Genomic DNA, 21,058 nt, shown 5'->3' with positions numbered 1-21,058 from the left:
CCCTGGGCTTGCCTAGTCAAGGCACATATGGGAGTTGATGCTTCCTGCTCCTCCCCTCCCTCTCTCTCCCCTTCTCTAAAATGAATAAATAAAATCTTTAAAAAAATTAACAGCTGAAGAAAAAGAAAAGCGTATGACACCTCCAAAAAGATGTTTAAGAAAAGCTTGTGAAAATGAAGAGGATATCACTGATGTACCCAGTCTTTGAGAGACCAGATTCCCTACAATCCAGGACAGATTTTAAAAACGCATGAGGCATTATCTTTTAAAACACTGAAAGAACTAAAAGCAGCTACAGCAGGTTATGGACCCACTGCTCCTTTTGTGATTCGTTTGTTGGACTCCATTAGTCCTAATTTTCTTGCCTCAGCTGATAGACGACACTGGCTTAGGCATGTCTTAGTTTTGGTGAATTCCTATTGTGGAAATCTGACTGGATTAACTGAAGTGTGAAACAAGCAGAAAGGAATCAAGCCCACGGATTAAATATCCCTACAGAAAGTTTGTTGGCACTCGTCAATATTCAGGGCTTCAGAATCAGTTGTTATATAGTTTGCAGGCTTATGTACAAATTACTATTTGTGCATCTAAGGCATGACGTCTCTTCCAGCCAAAAGGGGAAAAAAATGGAGACTTAAGTACACAGTAAAGTTAGATAGGGACCTGAGGGGCCCTACTTTGACTTTGCTGCCAGACTCCTCCAAGGAGACTAATTTCAGATCCGGAAGCAGGGACACTTTTAACAACACAATCAGCTTTTAGAATGCAAACAAGACTTGTCAACAAATTCTACAGCCATATCTAAACATGGGCACTTTAAATGATTTTATTTGCCTTTGCTTTGATGTTGGTCTGTTGGTCCATCATATGTTCAGGGTGTGCCTTAACCAGCACTCTTAAAGAAGCTTTTAATCTTAATACTAATCATAAAGGCCTGGGAAAAGGAGCTTGTTTTATTATTATTATTATTTTTTTTCTTCATTTTTTCTGAAGCTGGAAACGGGGAGAAACAGTCAGACAGACTCCCGCATGCGCCCGACCGGGATCCACCCGGCAGGCCCACCATGGGGCGACGCTCTGCCCACCAGGGGGCGATGCTCTGCCCATCCTGGGCGTCGCCATATTGCGACCAGAGCCACTCTAGCGCCTGGGGCAGAGGCCACAGAGCCATCCCCAGCGCCCGGGCCATCCTTGCTCCAATGGAGCCTTGGCTGCGGGAGGGGAAGAGAGAGACAGAGAGGAAAGTGCGGCGGAGGGGTGGAGAAGCAAATGGGCGCTTCTCCTGTGTGCCCTGGCCGGGAATCGAACCCGGGTCCTCCGCACGCTAGGCCGACGCTCTACCGCTGAGCCAACCGGCCAGGGCAAGGAGCTTGTTTTAATTGTGGCCAGCCAGGACACTTTACCAAAGATTGTAGAAAAGGCAGTACTAGGAATAATGTATCAGGTCAAAGGCCGTGACAAGTGTACCCCGTTGACAGAAAGAAAAAGAACACTGGGCAAACAAATGCAGATCAAAAACTAGGGTTAATGGGCAGCCAGTTCAGGGAAACTCCAAATTGGGCCGGTCCCAGCCACAACAAACAGTAGAGACCCTTTCATTAATTGCTCCACAAGTGCTCCCTCAGAATGTAAACCTACCAGCAGAGACCTCATCAGGGCCACGGCAGTTAGTGCAGGAATGGACATCTGTCTTTCCACCTGAGTTGTATTAACTCCTGAAATGCCACCTCAAGGCAATACATACGGGAATATATGGCCCTATTCCAAAGGGATATGTTGGTCTCATTCTTGGTAGAAGTAGTCTTATGCTGAAGAGATTCCAAGTGCTCCCTGGGGTTACTGAGGAGTAGGATTATATGGGGGAAATTAAAGTAATGGCTCAAGATGGTATTTAGTAGGTTCAAGTCCTCCCTGAAAATACAACTGCTCAATTAATCCTACTCCCATACAATAAGGAAGGGAGGCTATTATCTAACAACCCCAGAGGAGAGGGAGGTTTTGCATCTTTTAAAAACATATATTGGTTGCAATTAGTGACTTAAGGATGACCATAGCTAGAATTAAAAATTAATGGTAAGCTATTCAAAGAATTTATTGACACTAGCGCAGATATATCTATAATTGCTTCTCTTTATTTGCTGTCTTCGTGGCCCACTCATGTAATTGCAGCTGATTTGCAAGAAATTGGAAGTATTCAGGGCCCTCAGCAGAGTGCCTCTCTGTTAAGAAGGGAAGATACAGAGGAGTACGTAGGTCATTTCAAACCTTATATACTGTCCAATCTCCCAGTTAATCTATGGGAGATGTCTTATCTGAATGATTATTATTATTAATGAATCCTTAATTCTATAGTTACCTCTCAAATATTAAATCAAGGGTTTATACCCACAAAAGGATTAAGAAAAAATCAGCAGGACCATACTGAGCCCATTGCTCCTCAATAGCCTCAAGCGCATCATGGAGTAGGGTATTCCTGAATGTCACCCCAGCCTTTTCTGTAAGAGCCTTGGTCACTTCCCCGACCCAGAAAACAGCTGCAAAAATAACTTGGCTATCTGAGACTCCTAATTAATGGCCCCTAGTAGGGGAAAAATTAACAGCTGCTCAAGCCTTAGAACAGGTCCAGTTACATGCAGAACAGATTAAACCTACTAATAGCCCTTGAAATACTCCTATCTTTGTTATCAAAACAAAGTCAGGGAACCCTGGCCAACTAACTCAGTGGTACAGCATTGGACCAGCATATGTAAGTCCCAGGTTCAATTCCTGGCCAGGGCACACAGGAGAAGCGCCCATCAGCTTCCCCACTCTTCCCCCTCTCCTTCCTCTCTGTGTCTCTCTTCCCCTCCTGTAGCCAGAGCTCCATTGGAGCAAAGTTGGCCCGGGTGCTGAGGATGGCTCCATTGCCTCTGCCTCAAGAGCTAGAATGGCTCTGGTTGCAACAGAGCGACGCCCCAGATGGGCAGAGCATCGCCCCCTGGTGGGCATGCCGGGTGGATCCCAGTCAGGCGCATGAGGGAGTCTGTCTCTCTGCCTCCCCACTTCTCACTTCAGAAAAATATATTTAAAAAAAAGGAGAAATGGCAACTGTTACAAGATCTATGAGAAATTAATAAATCTATGGAAGTTATGGGAGCATTACAGCCTGGATTGCCTTCCCTGCGGCAATCCCATGGTTTCACCATCTTCTTATGCTGGACTTGAAGGATTGCTTTTTTATCATTCCTTTACACTCAGAAGATAACAAAGTTTTGCATTTGGCCTTCCTAGCCTTAATTTTGCAGAGCCAATACAGAGATTCCAATACAAAGTTTTGCCTCAGGTTATGACAAATAGGATATTAGTAGCAGAAGCTATCTAACTCCTAGGAATCACATATCCTCAGGCTTACATCATTCATTATATGGATGATATTTTAATTAGTCACTCCCAGGAGTCTACATTACAGCTGTTTATAGACCTGCATGATGCTCTTATGAAAGCTGGACTAGAGGTCACAGATAAAAAACTGTAAAAGACTACCTTTTACTATTTAGGGCATATTACAGAGGGCAGAACTATCCAGCCTCAAAAGGTGCAATTGAGAATAGATATATTAAAAACCTTAAATGATTTTCAAAAATTAATTGGACATTAATTGAATATGTTCTTTCTTAAAATTACAGCACAATTAGGACCTTTATTTTTGTTGCTTAAGGGTAACTCTGATCCTTCTTCTATTAGGACATTAACTCCTTCAGCAAAAGGAGCCTTATCTTTTTTTTTTTTAAGGAGCCTTATCTTTAGAAGAAAATGCCATTATGCAGGTTCAATTTACTTGCCTTAATCATGCAAAGTTTGTCACTGTCCTTTAATTTCCCACCACGCATACTCCTACTGGGGTACTCTGGCAGCTTGACAGCATTATAGAATGGCTGCATTTAGCACACACTACTAAAAAACTTTAACTCCATTTCATAACCTGGTGGCACAACTAATTATCAAATCAAGGCCAGGTTACGCCTCCAACAGTTAATTGGCCAGAAGCCCACTGCCATTGTTGTTCCATTTACAGTTTCTCAACAAAACTGTCTTTGGCTGGCCTCTACTCCCGGGCAAAGAACTCTTGCCATGTACCCAGGTTGGAAACATAATCACTATCCAGCTAATAAACGTATTCAATTTGCCCTAACCACTACTTATGTGTTCCCGAAGGTCATACTATCACAACCTATTACTGGCACTCTAACAGTAATTACTGATGGCTCCAACTCAGAAAATGCAAGATTTTTTTTTTTTCTGAAGCTGGAAACGGGGAGAGACAGTCAGACAGACTCCCACATGCGCCCGACCGGGATCCACCCGGCACGCCCACCAGGGGCGAGGCTCTGCCCACCAGGGGGCGTCGCTCTGCCGTGACCAGAGCCACTCTAACGCCTGGGGCAGAGGCCAAGGAGCCATCCCCAGCACCCGGGCCATCTTTGCTCCAATGGAGCCTTGCTGCGGGAGGGGAAGAGAGAGACAGAGAGGAAGGAGAGGGGCAGGGATGGAGAAGCAGATTGGCGCTTCTCCTGTGTGCCCTCGCCGGGAATCGAACCCGGGACTTCTGCATGCCAGGCAGATGCTCTACCACGGAGCTAACCGGCCAGAGCCTGTATTTTTCTGAAGTTGAAAACGGGGAGGCAGTCAGACAGACTCCTGCATGCGCCCGACCAGGATCCACCCAGCATGCCCACCAGGGGGCGATGCTCTGCCCCTCCGGGGCGTCGCTCTGCCGCAACCAGAGCCACTCTAGCGCCTGAGGCAGAGGCCATCTTTGCTCCAATGGAGGCTCGGGTGCAGGAGGGGAAGAGAGAGACAGAGAGGGAGGAGAGGGGGAGGGGTGGAGAAGCAGATGGGCGCTTCTCCTGTGTGCCCTGGCCAGGGATCAAACCTGGGACTCCCGCATGCCAGGCCAACACTCTACCACTGAGCCAACCGGCCAGGGCCTGAAATGCAGGATTTTACTGCACAAAAAAAGCTTCAGTTAAACAAACTTCTTATCAATCCACACAAAGAGCGGAGTTACATGCTTTGCTTTTAGTGTTGGCCGAATTTTCTGCTCAGCCCCTTAATATATACAGCGATGGTGCATATACAGGAGTAGCCCAAATATTGAAAGTGCAACCATTGGCCATACTAATTCATAATAACTTTTCCATCTGTTTATTAAAGCTTCAGAAGGTTATACAAGGCCGCCAATATCCATGTTTTATTGGACACATAAGGCTTATTCTGGTCTTTCAGGACCTCTATCCAAAGGCAATTCAAAAACTGATCAGCTTGTAGCTCACATACAGGCTATAAGTCCTTATGAGATAGCTCAAACAGCCCATCAGCAACATCATCAGAATGCTAACAGCCTTCAAAAAGAAGTCAGTCTTACTCGAGAACAAGTTCAATTAATTATTAAACAATGTCCCAATTGTCAAATCCACTCCCCAAACTCTTCTACCGGAATTAACCCCAGAGGACTTCACCCTCATAACCTATATGGCAAATGGTTGTGACCCATATTCCTTCATTTGGTAAACTAAAATAGGTAGATTTGTGTAGATACATTTTCTAGATTTGATTACCACAGCACAAACAGGGGAAAGTGTTAAATATTTTATAGGTCATTGCTTAGCAGCTTTCTCAACTCTTGGAAAGCCTGCTGAATTTAAAATTGACGATGCCACCGCTTAACACTAGTTCTTTTACGAACTTTTGTCTACATTATCAAATTCTCCATAAAACAGGGATGCTCTATAGCCCCTAGGGACAAGCTGTTATTAAACTAAAATGTAGAAAAGGTTCTTAGCCTAAGTAACTTCTAGCAGAACGTACTTTCTCTAAAACAAAGAGACTTTCAGTATAATTTACTTTTTCTAAAAGACTCCCTACCCCTGGCCTTAAGGCTGGTTTCCCAAGCTGTGGCCTTGGGCTAGTTCTGTGAGGCTGCAGGTGTTCCCACAATGTTTCTTCCTGAATTAATCTTACAGATAAATATTGTAAATGAGCTAATTTCACTACTTTGTCTTACTGCTATGCTTCCCCTCCTCCCCATACCACAATCAGTGTGTAATTCTGTCTTTAAAAGCTAACTTAAAACTGTGTTCGGGGCCGCATGATTTGAATGACTTAGGTCTCTGTGCAGTCGCCAGCTTTGAATAAAGACTCCTTTAAATTTGAACTTTGGTGTGAAAAACATATGTATACCATCTGTATACTCTCGCTGGTTTCGCTACAACAAAACATGCTAACAAAACCCTAAAGTTACAACTACAAAACAGAAGGAGGAGATGGATATTATCGCTCCCCACAGGCACAACTGAATCATGCTCTTTTTACCTTTAATTTTTTTTTTTTTGTATTTTTCTGAAGTTGGAAACGGGGAGACAGTCAGACAGACTCCCACATGCGCCCGACTGGGATCCACCCGGCACGCCCACCAGGGGGCGATGCTCTGCCCATCTGAGGCGCTGTTGCAATCAGAGCCACTCTAGCGCCTGAGGTAGGGGCCACAGAGCCATCCTCAGTGTCCGGGCCATCCTTGCTCCAATGGAGCCTTGGCTGCGGGAGGGGAAGAGAGAGACAGAGAGGAAGGAGAGGGAGGGGTGGAGAAGCAGATGGGCGCTTCTCCTGTGTGCCCTGGCCAGGAATCGAACCCGGGACCCCTTGCACGCCAGGCCGACGCTCTACCACTGAGCAAACCGGCAGGGCCTTTACCTTTAATTTTAAAAATTCAGACTCTGAGGGTCATGCTCCTGCTGAGAGACACATGTCATCAGTCCCACAAAAGAAAAAGGGATTAGTTCGCTGGAAAGATCTGCAGACAGGAAAGTAGAAGGGTCTAGACTCCGCCCTGCAATGATGGTAGGACAAACTGACAGCCATATTACCCCTGATTTTTATATTAATTATACATTTCCAGGTTATTCCAAAATGAGACCTCTCTGATTTGCCTCTACCCTTAAGGTAGGGTGCCTTTTGATGACCCCTGAGAACAAAACTTCTTATGAGACTACATATATTGCAACAATCAGTAGTCCCTGGGATATAGGTAAAATAAAATATCTCCAGGAAGTTACTAAAGTAGGTGTTGGGTCTTCAGAATGGAATCTAACTCCTCCTCTCCCTTACTGCCCTAATGGCACCAGTCATGAATTAAGCGACTTCCTGCAATGGACTGAATGTGCTTACGTTCTGCCAAAATGCTTTAATATTACAGGAATGACTGAACAAATTTGTGATTAGTCCCAAAGATTTGATGTTTCTCATCCTCATCACAATTATATGACTCCTAGAGGTTCTATAAGCAATATACTTATAACTTTCCAACTGCCTCCAAAGGGAGTTGTGGTGTTTAGCTGCTGCAACAGATTTTGTACATTTTACCCAAAATCCTTTGTCTTCTGTCCTTTCCCCATGTCACTTCACCCTTTTATGGCCTCCGGGCATGTGTCTAGCGCCTGTACGTACTTTTGGCTGGTCTGGTAAATATTACTCCAACTGGACCTTATTATACAACCCAGTGTGTCCACTGTAATCTGACAAATTGTATCACTACAATAAACGACAGGACATATTAGCATTAAAACAACCATCTTTTCTGATGCTTCTAGCAAATATTTCTCGATCCTGGTATGCAGGGCTCCAAGCTTTACAAGAGATACACCAAATACTTAGCCAAAGGTCCAAAAGTGTTGTTGGCATAATCATATTTGGCATAATAACCCCTGTAGGCTTATTAGCTTCCACTATAACAGAAGCTACTGATCTTACTCAAAGTATTCAAAATGTGCACTATGCTTCTCAGATGAAAGAACTTCTCCTGAAGGGACTATTGGACCCACCCAACCTGAACCTGATGCTCATGTCTATGGGAAGAAATATAATTAAAATATCCAGTACTGGCTGAGGGATTAGCTCTGGAATAAGGGCCACTTTCCCCATACTTAGCTTCTGATAAGGAGAACCCTCAAATAAGTGGTCCCACTAACATTCCCCAACCACATTGGCCTAACCAACCACGCTTGCAACCTGCGGAGTGGTTGGTGGAGTGAGACCAGTCTGAGCCCACTTTATATAGTCTTTCTACAGAAAATTCTGTGGAAAGACCAAGAAGCTGCAAGAGGAGAAGAAGCCCCTGAAAAGTGGAGGCAAATTTAAGGAGCTTGGGCCTTTTTATACTGCAGTCATTTCTAAGCAGGAGGAAGTTGATCCTTATACACAGATTTGCCCCTCCCCCACAAACTTAGGTACAGAAAATGCAGACAAAAATAGCAAACAGAGTGGTAGCCCCAAAAAGTAGCCCACAGTGGATTACAAACATCTGACATCAACCCATAACCAAACACCAACCAAGAGAACCCAGAACCAACACAACTAATAGGATATGGAAGACCAAACCAATGCTAGACCCAGCTAACCGCATAAACAGAGACCAAACCCTGCTGAGAATACCTATGTCCCAGAGTACACACATGGCATAGTGCGTAATATATCTGATCAAGACCGGTCCCTCAGAACATCGCCCCCTGGTGGGCATGCTAGGTGGATCCCAGTCGGGCGCATGTGGAAGTCTGTCTGACTGCCTCCCCATTTCCAACTTAAGAAAAATACAAAAAATAAAAAATAAAAAAAAAAGACTGGCCTTTAACTTTGGCCATAAAGAACAATTCATGAATTTGACTCCAAAGGCAAGGGAAGTAAAGGCAAAAATAAATGAATGGGACTAAATCAAACTAAAAAGTTTCTGCACAGCAAAAGAAACTGACAACAAAACAGGCAGCCAACTAAATGGGCAAGGATATTTGCAAACAATAGCTCAATAAGGAGTCAATATCAAAAATATACAAAAAACTCACAAAGCTCATCTACAAACAAGCAAACAATCCAATTAAAAAATGGGGAGAGGGCTTGAAAAGACATTTCTCCCAAGAGGACATGCAAATGGCCATCAGATATTTGAAAAGACGCTCATCTTCATTAGCTATTAGAGAAATGGAAATCAAATCTACAATGAGAGGCCCTGACTGGTGGTAGAGCGTCGGCCTGGTGTGTGGGAGTCCCAGGTTCTATTCCCGGCCAGGGCACACAGGAGAAGCGCCCATCTGCTTCTCTACCCCTCCCCCTCTCCTTCCTCTCTGTCTCTCTCTTCCCCTCCTGCAGCCAAGGCTCCACTGGAGCAAAGTTGGCCCGGGTGCTGAGGATGGCTCTGTGGCCTCTGCCTCAGGCACTAGAATGGCTTTGGTCGCAACAGAGCGACACCCCAGATGGGCAGAGCATCGCCCCCTGGTGGGCGTCCCGGGTGGATCCTGGTCAGGTGCACACGGGAGTCTGTCTGCCTTCCCATTTCCAACTTCAGAAAAATACAAAAAAACCCACAAAACTTAAAATGAGATACTGCCTCACACCTGTTAGATTAGCTATTATCAACAAGACAGGTAATAAAGTGTTGAAGAGGCTGTGAAGAAAAAGGAACCCTCACTCACCACTAGTTGGAATATAAACTAGTATAACCACTATGGAAGAAAGTATGGTGGTTTCTCAAAAAATTAAGACTGGAACTACTAAATGACCCAGCAATCCCTCTACTGGGTATCTACCCCCCAAAACTGAAAAACATTAGTATGTAAAGACATATATACCCCATGTTCATCGCAGCATTATTTACAGTGGTCAAGACATGGAAACAACCAAACTGTCCTTTGATAGAGGATTGGATAAAAAAGAATGTGGTACATATATACAATGGAATACTACTCAACCATAACAAATGATGATCTATTGCCATTTAAGACAATATGGATGAACCCTGAGAACACTATACTGAGTGAAGTAAGTAAATCAGAAAAAGCTAAGAACTACATTGGTACCTTGACACAAGAGCACTTTTAATCACGAGCAATTTGAGATGAGCAGTTACGGAATTTTTGCTTTAAGTCATGAGCGAATATTTGATTCACGAGCTTCTGCCACCCTCCACTAGATGGCCTGCTGAACATTCTGAAAGTGTTCTGAAAGTGGAAGAAACAAACTTGGAAAGGTTTTTGTTGACATGGCTTCTAAGTGAAAGCAAGGAAAGTGTGGCAAAAGACAAAAATTAGTGAAAAAAAATGAGCAAATTATTGAGCAAATGAGTTTGTAACATTTGTATTTTCTGAGTTTGCTGACTTTTATTGTAAACAGTGCTGGGCAGCTGTCTGTGAAATTGCTAATTACCCTCCTGCTTGGGAAGGGCCACTGTTAAGCTAATGTTGCTGGAGGAGGGCTTTTCACACTAAAAAGTTTTGAAAAGAGCAGAGAAGGAGAAGGAAACCATACAATGATGATTAAGCAAAGTAAAAAAAAATAGCAATTAAGCTTAGAAATAAAGTTACATATCATACTTAGTTTGTAAGTTAAATTTTGCAATTAAATGTAGCACTTAAGTGTGTAGAGCAGGGGTCTCAAACTCGCGGCCCACGGGCCGCATGCGGCCCACCAAACAATTTTGTGTGGCCCGCAGACTAATCCACGAAGTTCAAAATATTTTGGATAAAATTAAGTAAGCCTAGGGGCCTACTTGTATTTTTCATGTCTCTAGCATCCTAGCTAGATATTAGCTTAGTTAACAGCAGTTGTGATGCGAACTACAGTTTCTGGTCGTTTTGTGACACTGAGTAAACTGCATGTACGATTGTGCTTGTTGTACTGATTTTTGTTTGTTTTCAACTGCAGTGAGAAAAGTGTTGCGTCACAGTTGCCTTTTGTAGACCTAGTGCGGCCTGCCGAACGGCTGTGATCTTGCTCTGCGGCCCACATGCTGAATTGAGTTTGAGACCCCTGGTGTAGAGAGTAAGTTACTTTAAACAATAGCACATGAAATGAAAACCTCTGCCAATCTCCTCCCCCTCCGCCAGCATCTCTGCCTGACCTTGAAGGTGAATACACTTTATAAACCAGTTTATTTCTTTACATTCTCTTATTTTATATGTATACAAAAAACTACTAGACCCAATAAATGAATTCAGCAAGGTTGCAGGAAATGAATATATATATATATGTATGTTTGTATGTATTTGTTATTTGCAAAGTACATTTTCTTATTTAAAAGCTTTATAAAACCAAAACTTCATGTGGTTTTTGGAGGCTGGAATGGATTAATTGCATCCCCATTAATTTAAATGGGGAAATTCAATTTGACACACAAGCAAATTGAGTCATGAGCTTGACCATGAAACAAATTAAACTTGTGTGTCAAGGTACCACTGTATATGATTCCATACATAGGTGAGATATTAAACTGAGACCTAAGGACATAAATAAAAGTGAAGTGGTTAACAGGGAAGGGGATGTGTGGTAATGAGTGGGGTAAAGAGAATAAAGAGGGACAAATACACAGTGACAGAAAATGCTTTGACTTTCGGTGATGGGTATACAACAAAATCAACACTTCAAATGCTATAGAAATATTTACCTGAAGCCTATGTACTCTTACTGGTCAATGTCACCCTTTTAAAGTTAATTTTCTGAATAAAAAATAAGTTAATTAAAAAAATAAGTTCAAGAAAAATAAAATGATTGACCCATACGGCCAGCCAACCTGAAGGGTAAACTGTCCACAGGAGGGTCAACAGAATCAAGACTCACATATAACAGGAGGATAATTACAACCATCAAGAAACACTCCTAGACAAGGAAAACAAGTGACCTGAAGGATAGTACAACTGAACACACTCCCTCATAAAGACATCACAAAAAATCTGAGAGTCAGAGCAGAGTTGCCTAATACACAGACTAAAGGGGCAGACAAAGATATATGCCCCAAATGAATCAACAAGAGAAATCTCCAAAAACAACAGAATGGAAGCAAACACCATACACACAGTATAAATGTTATTAGATTGCTCAAGGATCTTACAGTAAGAATGAATGATTTCACCGAGAACTTAAACAGAGACAGCATTAAAAAGAAAACTGAAACCTAAAATAGAATCAGACATAAATAGCAAATATTGTACAATATCTGAATAAAACTACTGCATTAGACAGAAAAACAGCAGGCTGTATAAAGCAGAGGATCGAATCAGCTATTTAGAGGACAAGATAAACATAAGCACAGAAGCAGAGCAGCAAAAAGAAAAGCAGCTCTGCCTGACTAGGCGGTGGCACAGTAGATAGAGCGTCAAACTGGGATGTGGAAGACCCAGGTTCGAAACCCCGGGGTTGCCAGCTTGAGCATGGGCTCATCTGGTTTGAGCAAAGTTCACCAGCTTGTACCCAAGGACACTGGCTCGAGCAAGGGGTTACTTGGTCTGCTATAGTCCCCCGGTCAAGGCACATATGAGAAAGCAATCAATGAACAACTGAGGTGTCGCAACAAAAACCTTATGATTGATGCTTCTCAACTCTCTCCGTTCCTGTCTGTCTGTCCCTATCTATCCCTCTCTCTGACTCTGTATCTGTAAAAAAATAAAAAGAAAATAAAAAAAGAAAAGCAGGTCAAGAAGGCTGAGGAAACTCTTAAGAGACAGATAGGACAACATTATACAAAATAGCACCCACATAATATGGGTTCCTGAAAGAGAAGAGCCCAAACAAAGGATAGAAAACTTGTTTGAAGAAATCACAGCTAAAAACTTCCATAACTGGGTAAGACAAAAATCATACAAGTTCAAGAAGCACATTAAAGACGAACCCAAGGAGGCCCACACCAAGACACATCAAAATTAAAATGCCAAAGGTAAGAAAAAATCCAAAAAGCATCAAGAGGAAAAATATTAGCTACAAAGCAGGCCCTGTAACACTGATATCTGACTTCTCCATAGAAACACTTCACACCAGAAGGGATTGGCAAGAAATATTCCAAGTGATGCAAAACAAAAAACCTACAACCAGGACTACTTTATCCAGCAAAGCTATCATTTAAAATTGAAGAAATAAAGAGTTTCTCAGGCATTCAAAGAGTTCATTTTCACCAAACCAGTATTGCTAGAAATGTGAACAGGCCTGCTATAAAAAGAAGAAATAAAATGCATGCAAACTGGAAGAGAAGTAAAATAATCATTTGCTGATGACATGATACTGTATATAAAAAACTCTTAAGTCTCAGCCAAAATACTACTAGATCCAATAAATGAATTCAGCAAGGTGGCAGGAAATGAATTGAGCAATCAGTGGCATTTTTAGACACCAACAATGAACTGTCAGAAAGAAATATTTTAAAAACCCACCATTTACTATTGCAACAACAAAGATATAAAGTACCAAGGAATAAATTTAATTAAGGGATTAAAGACTTGTACTCAGATAATTATAAGACATCAAAAAAATAAATCAAGAAAGATATAAACAAGTGGAAGCATATACCATGTTAACAGACAGAATTATCATTAAAATGTCCATACTACCCAAAGCAATCTACACACTTAATGTAATTCCTATTAAATTACCAATGACATATTTCACAGATCTGGAATATTCCCAATATGTATAAGAAACCCAAAACCACCCAAATAGCTATAACGACCTTGAAAAAGAATAACAAAGTGGGAGGTATCACAATTCCTGGTATCAAGTTATACTACAAGGCCACAGTAATCAAAACAGCCTGATACTGCTCTGGGCAGCTGGCTCAATGACAGAGCGTCAGTCTGGCATGCACATGTCCTGGGTTCGATTCCCTGTCAGGGCACACAGAAGAAGTGACCATCTGCTTCTCCAACCTTTCCCCCTGTCCCTTCTCTTGTTCTCTCTCTCCCCACCCCACCCACAGCCAAGACTCCAATGGAACAAGTTGGCCAGGGTGCTGAGGATGGTACCATGGCCTCGCCTCAGGTGCTAAAATGGCTCTGACTGCAACACAGCAACAGCTCCAGATGGGCAGAGCATCGCCCCCTAGTGGGCTTGCAGGTGGATCCTGGTCAGGCACATGCAGAAGTCTGTCTCTCTGCCTCCCCCCTTCTCTCTTAAGAAAAAATTTAAAAACAGCCTTGTACTGACATAAGAACAGGCATACAGATCACTGAAACAGAACTGAGAATCCAGAAATAAATCCATACCTTTATGTGCTAACCCACCCCTCTCCCTCTTCCTTCTTTCTCTCTCTTTCTTGCCCTCCCACACACAGCCATGGTTGGATCACGTTGGCCCCGTTGCTTAGGATGACTCCATGGCCTCACCTCAGGCACTAAAAAACCTCAGTTGCTGAGCAGCTGACAACAGCCCCCAATGGGCAGAGCATCAGCACACTGGAGGTTTGCTGGGTAGATCCCAGTCTGGGAGCATGTAAGAGTCCGTCTCTCTGCCTCCCTGCTTCTCCCTTAAGAAAAAAAAAAAATTATTAAGAAATTATAAAGCTCAACACCAGGAAGGTAAACAATCAAACTACAAAATGTGCAAAGGACCTGAAGAGACACTTCTCCAAAAAGGACACATAGCTGGCTGAAAGGTATATGAAAAAATGTTCAACAGTGCTCACTTTGGCAGCACATATACTAAAACTGGGATGATACAGAGATCAACATGGCCCCTGTGCAAAGCTGACATGCAAATTCATGAAGCATTTCATATTTCATTTATAAAAAAAGTGCTCAGTGTCACCAAGCATTAGAAAAATGCAAATCAAAACCAGTATAAGATATCATCTCACAGCTATCAGAATGGCTATCATCAAATCAACAAAGTAGTGCTGGTGAGGTGTGGAGAAAAGGGAACCTTCATGTACTGTTGGTGGGAATGCAGATTGGTAGAGCAACTGTGGAAAGCAGTATAAAGTTACCTCAAAAAATTAATAATGGATGGCCCTAGCCAGTTGGCTCAGCAGTAGAGCATCAGCCCGGCATGTGAATCCCAGTTTGATTCCCAGCCAGGGCACACAGAAGCATCTATCTGCTTCTCCACCCTTCCCCCTCTCCTTCTCTCTATCTCTCTCTTCCCCTTCTGTAGCCAAGGCCCCATGGGAGCAAAGTTGGCCCGGGCGCTGAGGATGGCTCTATGGCCTCTGCCTCAGGTGCTAGAATGGCTCCAGCTGCAACAGGGCAATGGCTCAGACGGGCAGAGCATCACCTCCTGGTGGGCATGCCGGGTGGATCTGTCTCTCTGCCTCCGTTTTTCACTTCAGAATAATACAAAAAATAATAATAATAAAATAAAATTTAAAAATTCATGGATCTACCTTCTGAACCAGCAATTTCATTCACTTCTGAGAATATATCTTAAGAATCCTGAAACAGAAATCTGAAAGAATATATGCACCCCTATGCTCATTACAGCATTATTTACAATAGTCAAGATCAGTAAACATCCCACATGTCCACTAGTATATAAGGACAGAAAAAGCATGTGGTATTGACATCAGAGTAATGATGGCATGAGAGATACTCTTGATTATCTCCCCTTGAAATTTCAATGACTTAAACAGCAATAGTGCAACAAAAGATCCCCAGTTGGGCTCGCAGGATTGTCTGAAAAGATCCGCACATGCAATCAACTAAAGGTTAGAAGGGCTGGAAAGGGATACAGAAGATCTGATGCACTCACTGGCTCTGGAGAGTAGAGAAACCAAAATGATTGGGTCTTCTTCTGGAAGGAGTGGTGAAATTGAGAAACAGTGGAGGTACTAAACCAGGGGTTGGGAACCTATGGCTCAAGAGCCAGACGTGGCTCTTTTGATGGCTGCCTCTGGCTTGCAGACAAATCTTTAATAAAAAAATAATAACATTAAAAATATAAAACATTCTCATGTATTACAATCCATTCATTTCCTACTGTTCATGTTCATGGTTGCAGGTGGCTGGAGCCAATCACAGCTGTCCTCCAGGACAACACCAAAATTTTATTGGATAACGCCTCACGAACACAGGTTGTTGTATGGCTCTCACGGAATTACATTTTAAAATATGTGGCGTTTATGGCTCTCTCAGCCCAAAAGATTCCCAACCCCTGTACTAAACCAAAACAGTAACAGAATGAGGGGTCACAGCCAGTGTCGTGTCGTGTTGTGCCCCAGTCTGCCGGCAGCCCACACTCCAGGCAGAGACAGAGAAAAACAAAGTATAATCCCCTAGCCTCCCGGATTTCCCCTCAAGGGGATACAGACTGGCAGACACATGCTCCACAACTATATATTTCTCCAGAGCCCCTCTCTCTGCTGACGAATACAGGTTCCTGGTATCTAGTCCCTTGGTCTGTTGAGAGGAGGGAGAAGCAACCAAAGGCCTGAGACTGCCACTGCTAAAGCTTAAAGCCCTCACAATACACACAACCTATCATGATGCATCAGCCCAGAGTGTGGAAGTCCCAGGTTCAATTCCTGGTCAGGGCACATAGGAGAAGTAACCACATGCTTCTCCAACCCTTCCCCTTTCCCTTCTCTCTCTATCTTCTCTTTCCCTCCCAAAGTCATGGCTTGGCTGAGCAAATTGGCCCAAGGGAACTGAGGATGGCTCAATGGCCTCACCTCAGGAGTTAAAATAGTTCGGTTGCTGAGCAACAGATCAATAGTCCATATGGGCAGAGGGAAAAGGAACCAGCAATTTCTACTGGGCCTGAGAGCTGATTGAGTGGATCTCAGTCAGGGCACATGCAAAGAAGTCTGTCTCTCTGCCTCACTGCCTATCGCTTAATAAAAAACAAACAAACAAAAAGGAGAAATGACCTATTCTCATTTATGACAACATAGATGGAATCTGTAGAACATTATACTGAAGGAAATAAGAAAATCAAAATAAGCTACGAGCTACATGATTTCACATATAGGTGGGATAAAAAATTGAAATTCATGAACCAGATAGAGGGACAGTGTCAGAAAATAATTTGACTTTGGGTATGGGTACACAACATAATCAACAGTTCAAATACTATAGAAATATGTGTCTAAAAAGTATGCACTGTTACTGATCAATGTCACCCCATTAATTTAATTTTTAAGTAAATTTAAAAAAAGAAAAAGATGAAAAAAGCTATTTCCTGAAACGCGAAACAAGAAAGAGAGCAGGTGAAAACTATATTAACCAGACAAAACCAACTGTATGCCAAAAATCAAGAGACAAAAAAGTGATTATATAATGACAAATAGGTCAAATCAGGAAAAAATACAAAGTTTAAAGACATATGTACCCAACAAAACCTACACTCAACTACCTAAAAATACTAAGCAAATACAAATATGAGAGAAGAAATAATACCCTACTTTCAGTTATGGTCAGCCACAGACAGATTATGCACAAAAAAACACTCGACTTAAACTCTGTTAGACTGAATGAAACTGACAATCTAGTTCATCCAACAAGCACACATAGAATATATTCCCTAAGTAGAACATTTTATAGCTCAGAAAATAAGTCTTAGCACATTTAAGAAGATTAAATCATACCAAGTATCTTTCCTGACAACAATAGTATGAAATAAGAAATCTCTAACAGTAATAAAGCTATAAAATTCAAATATATGTGGAAATTACACACTCCTATATAACTGTTGGGTAAAAAATAAAATAGGAATTCAAAATATTGTGAAACAAGCAAACAATGAAAATAAAACAAAATTTATTTGCTGCCACAAAGACAGTTCTAAGGGGGAAGTTTACCACAAAAAAAATCTTATTAAAAAAAATTCTCAAAAAGCCACCTTATCTTTCAAGTAACCAGAAAAAAAAGAAGCCCAAAGTTAGCAGAAATAACAAAAAGCAGAGCATAAAGATCAGAAAACAACAAGAAGATCAACAAATCTAAAAGCTGCTTTTGGAAAAGAAAACTGACAAACCTTTTGCTAGTCTTAAGAAAAAAAGGAAAGAAGAGTCAAATAATTAAATCACAATGAATGTGGAAACTTGAAAACTGATCCCCCAAAAATACAATTAAGGAAGTACATGAGCCTGACAGTCAGTGACACAATAGATAGTGTGTCAGCCTTGGACGCTGAGGACCCAGTTTCAAAAACCTGAGGTCACCCTGCTTCAACATGGGCTCATCAGGCTTGAGCGTGGGTTCACCAGCTTAAGCACAGGGTTGTCAGCTTGAGTGTAGGATCACAGACGTGACACCATGTTCACTAGCTTGAGACCAAAGGTTGCTGGTTTGAAGTCCAAGGTCACTGGCATGAGCCAAGAAGGGTCACTGGATGGGCTGGCACTTCTACCACGCCCCTGTCCCCACCCCAAGGCACACAGGAGAAAGCAATCAGGCCTGGGCCAGTTGACTCAGCAGTTCACTCAGAGCATCAACCCGAAGTGTGAAAGTCCCAGTTTGATTCCTGGTCAAGGCACACAGGAGAGGCACCCATCTGCTTTTTCTCCTCCCCTCCCCCACCTTCAGCCATGGCTCAACTGATTCAAGCACATCAGCCACAGTGCTAAGGATGGCTCTCAGCCTCTACCCAAGGTGGTAAAAATAGCTCAGTTGAGAGACAATCCATATGGGCAGAGCAGTAGGTGTTGCCAGGTGTATCCATCCCAGTTGTGGTGCATGCAGGAGTCTTTGTATCTATATCTCCCCTACTCTACTTAAAAAAATAGCCTGACCTATGGTGGCACAGTGGTTAAAAACATTGACCTTAAAGGCTGAGGTTGCTGGTTTGAAACCCCAGGCTTCCCTAGTCAAGGCACATATGGGAGTTGATGCTTTCTGCTCTTCCCTCCCTTCTCTGTCTCTGTCTCCTCTCTCTAAAATGAATAAATAAAATTTAAAAAGAAAGAAAAAAAAAATAAAAGAGAAAGCAATCAATGAAGAACTAAGGTGCCACAAATATGATTTGATGCTTCTCATCTCTCTCCTTTTGTGTCTGTGCCTCTCCAAAAAATAACTAGATTGTTAAAAAAAATAACTACATATGCCGACAAAACGAATAACCCACAATAAATGAATACAGTTAACCCTAAAAAGCTATATCCTAGCAAGAATAAATCATGAAGAAATAAAAGGTTTAAACTGACCAGGAATAAGTCAGGAAATTGAACCTCCCGACACAGAAAAAAGCCCAGAACCATATGGTTTTAATAGATAAAGTCTATCAAACATTTGAAGAAAAATCAATACCAATTCTTCTCAAACTCTTTCAAAAATGAAGAGAACAAACCCAAACTCACTTTATAGGGTTAGCATTCCCTAATAGTAAAGCTAAGTAAGAAAGTACAAGACAGGAAGTTACAGGCCTTATCTCTGATGAATATAGACACAAAATTTCTCAAGAAATTTCAAGTGAATCCAACAGCATATTATTCAATGACACATTAAAAGGAGTATATGAACCAAAAATATGTATTTCACTGGAAAAAAAAATAGTTCAACTGAGCAAGAAAGAAGAAATAGACCCTGGCGAGTTGGCTCAGAGGCAGAGTGGCAGTCCAGCATGTAGATGTCCCAGGTTCAATTCCCAGTCAGGGCACACAAGAGAAGCGCACATTTGCTTCTCTACCCCTCCCCTTATCGCTTCTCTCTCTCTCATTTCTCTCCAGCAGCCATGATCCACTGAAATGAGTTGGCCCGAGGCACTGAGGATGGCTCCGTGGTGTCTGCCTCAGTTGCTGAGAAACAGGGCAGTATGTGAAGAGCACTGCCCCCTATTGAGCTTGATGAGTGGATCCCTGCATGTAGGAGTCTGTCACTACTTCCCCTCCTCTCACTGAATAAAAATAAATAAACAAATAGGTCATAAAAATTGGAAAGGAAAAGGGAAAACTGTCAGTATCTGCAATGGCACAATTTTACATAGTAAATTCCTCAAGACTTCACCAAAAAACTGTTAGGTCTAATGAACAGATTCAGGAAAGATGCTGGAAACTATCAGCATATAAAACCCAGCTAAATTTCTACACATAACAATGTACTATTTTAAAAAATCTAGTCCCAATAGTTTCAAAAACAATAAAATACTTAGAAAAAAAAATTAACCAAGTTAGTTAAAGATTAATTTGATCCATAGAAAACTACAAGTTTGATGAAGTAAACTGAAGATGACACAAATAAATGAAAATACTATATATTCTGTGTTCACAGGTAAGAGAAAATAATATTGTGAAATATTTACACTACCAAAAGCTATCTATAGATTCAGTGCAGTCCTAATTAAAATTCCAGTGGTATTTTCCACAGTAATAGTAAACACAGTCCTAAACTTTGTATGAACCACAAAATAAATCAAGAGTCCAGGAAATGCCCACGCACATACCAACAAGTAAGATTTACAGGGGAGCCAAGAATACCGAATGGGAAAAGAATAGTCTCTCTAACAATGCTGAAAAAACTGGATAATCACATGTAAAAAATAAAATTGGTCTCCTATCTTAAAAATCAACTCAAAATGAATTAAAGACTAATATAAGACCTAAAATCTTAAAACTCCTAGAAAAGGAACATAGGTGAAGTCCCTTGACATGGCTCTTACCAACAATTTTTTGAAGATATCATAAAAAGCACAAACCAGAAAAGTGAAAATAAAAACATGGCATATATCAAACTAAAAGGTTTCTGCTCTAGCAAAGGAAACACCTTCAAACAAAGTAAAAGAGGCAACCTAAAGAATCAAAGAAAGTATTTTCAAGTATATCTGAAATGGGATTAATAGCCAAAATAGGTAATAACAAAAAATCAAAATTAACAACCCAAACACAATATGGGCAAAGGAAATTAATTTTGGCAACTAGGACATACAACTGGCTATTAGATATATGAAAAGATGCTTAATATAATTAATTAAGGCTTGGCCAGATAGCTCAGTTGGTTAGGGTATCCATCCCTGCTCAGGGTATACAGAGGTACAGACTGATGTTCCTGTCTGTCTCCCCTTCCTCTCTCCCTAAAATCAATCAATAAAATACACATACAACTAATTAGGGAAATACAAGTCAATACCAATTCTTCTCAAACTCTTTCAAAAATGAAGAGAACAAACCCAAACTCACTTTATAGGGTTAGCATTCCCTAATAGTAAAGCTAAGTAAGAAAGTACAAGACAGGAAGTTACAGGCCACAGTGAGATAAGTATTTCTTAAAATGGCTATAATCAAATAGACAAAATGATAAATGCTAGCAAAAAAAAGGGAGAAAATTAAACCTTTGCACACTAGTATGCC

The 21,058-nt window shown here is 41.6% G+C and overlaps 1 protein-coding gene, 1 long non-coding RNA gene and 1 other non-coding gene across 5 annotated transcripts in view; 1 reads left to right on the top strand and 2 right to left on the bottom strand.

The window, feature by feature from the left end:
• LOC136386873 (uncharacterized) overlaps positions 1-21,058 on the bottom strand; it is a 265,786-nt gene that overhangs the window by 114,710 nt on the left and 130,018 nt on the right. The window lies entirely within an intron of this gene.
• Positions 1-21,058, bottom strand: part of LOC136386878 (zinc finger X-chromosomal protein-like) — a 100,782-nt gene that overhangs the window by 60,586 nt on the left and 19,138 nt on the right. The gene's annotated exons all lie outside the window — the stretch shown is intronic.
• On the top strand, positions 14,460-14,563 carry LOC136386888 (U6 spliceosomal RNA). Its single transcript, XR_010748043.1, has one exon. It is a non-coding gene; the product is annotated as a U6 spliceosomal RNA (small nuclear RNA).

The sequence above is a fragment of the Saccopteryx leptura genome, unplaced genomic scaffold (genome assembly GCF_036850995.1).
Source record: "Saccopteryx leptura isolate mSacLep1 unplaced genomic scaffold, mSacLep1_pri_phased_curated manual_scaffold_18, whole genome shotgun sequence".
Taxonomy (NCBI): domain Eukaryota; kingdom Metazoa; phylum Chordata; class Mammalia; order Chiroptera; family Emballonuridae; genus Saccopteryx; species Saccopteryx leptura.
This window is presented reverse-complemented; position numbering and strand designations above follow the sequence as displayed.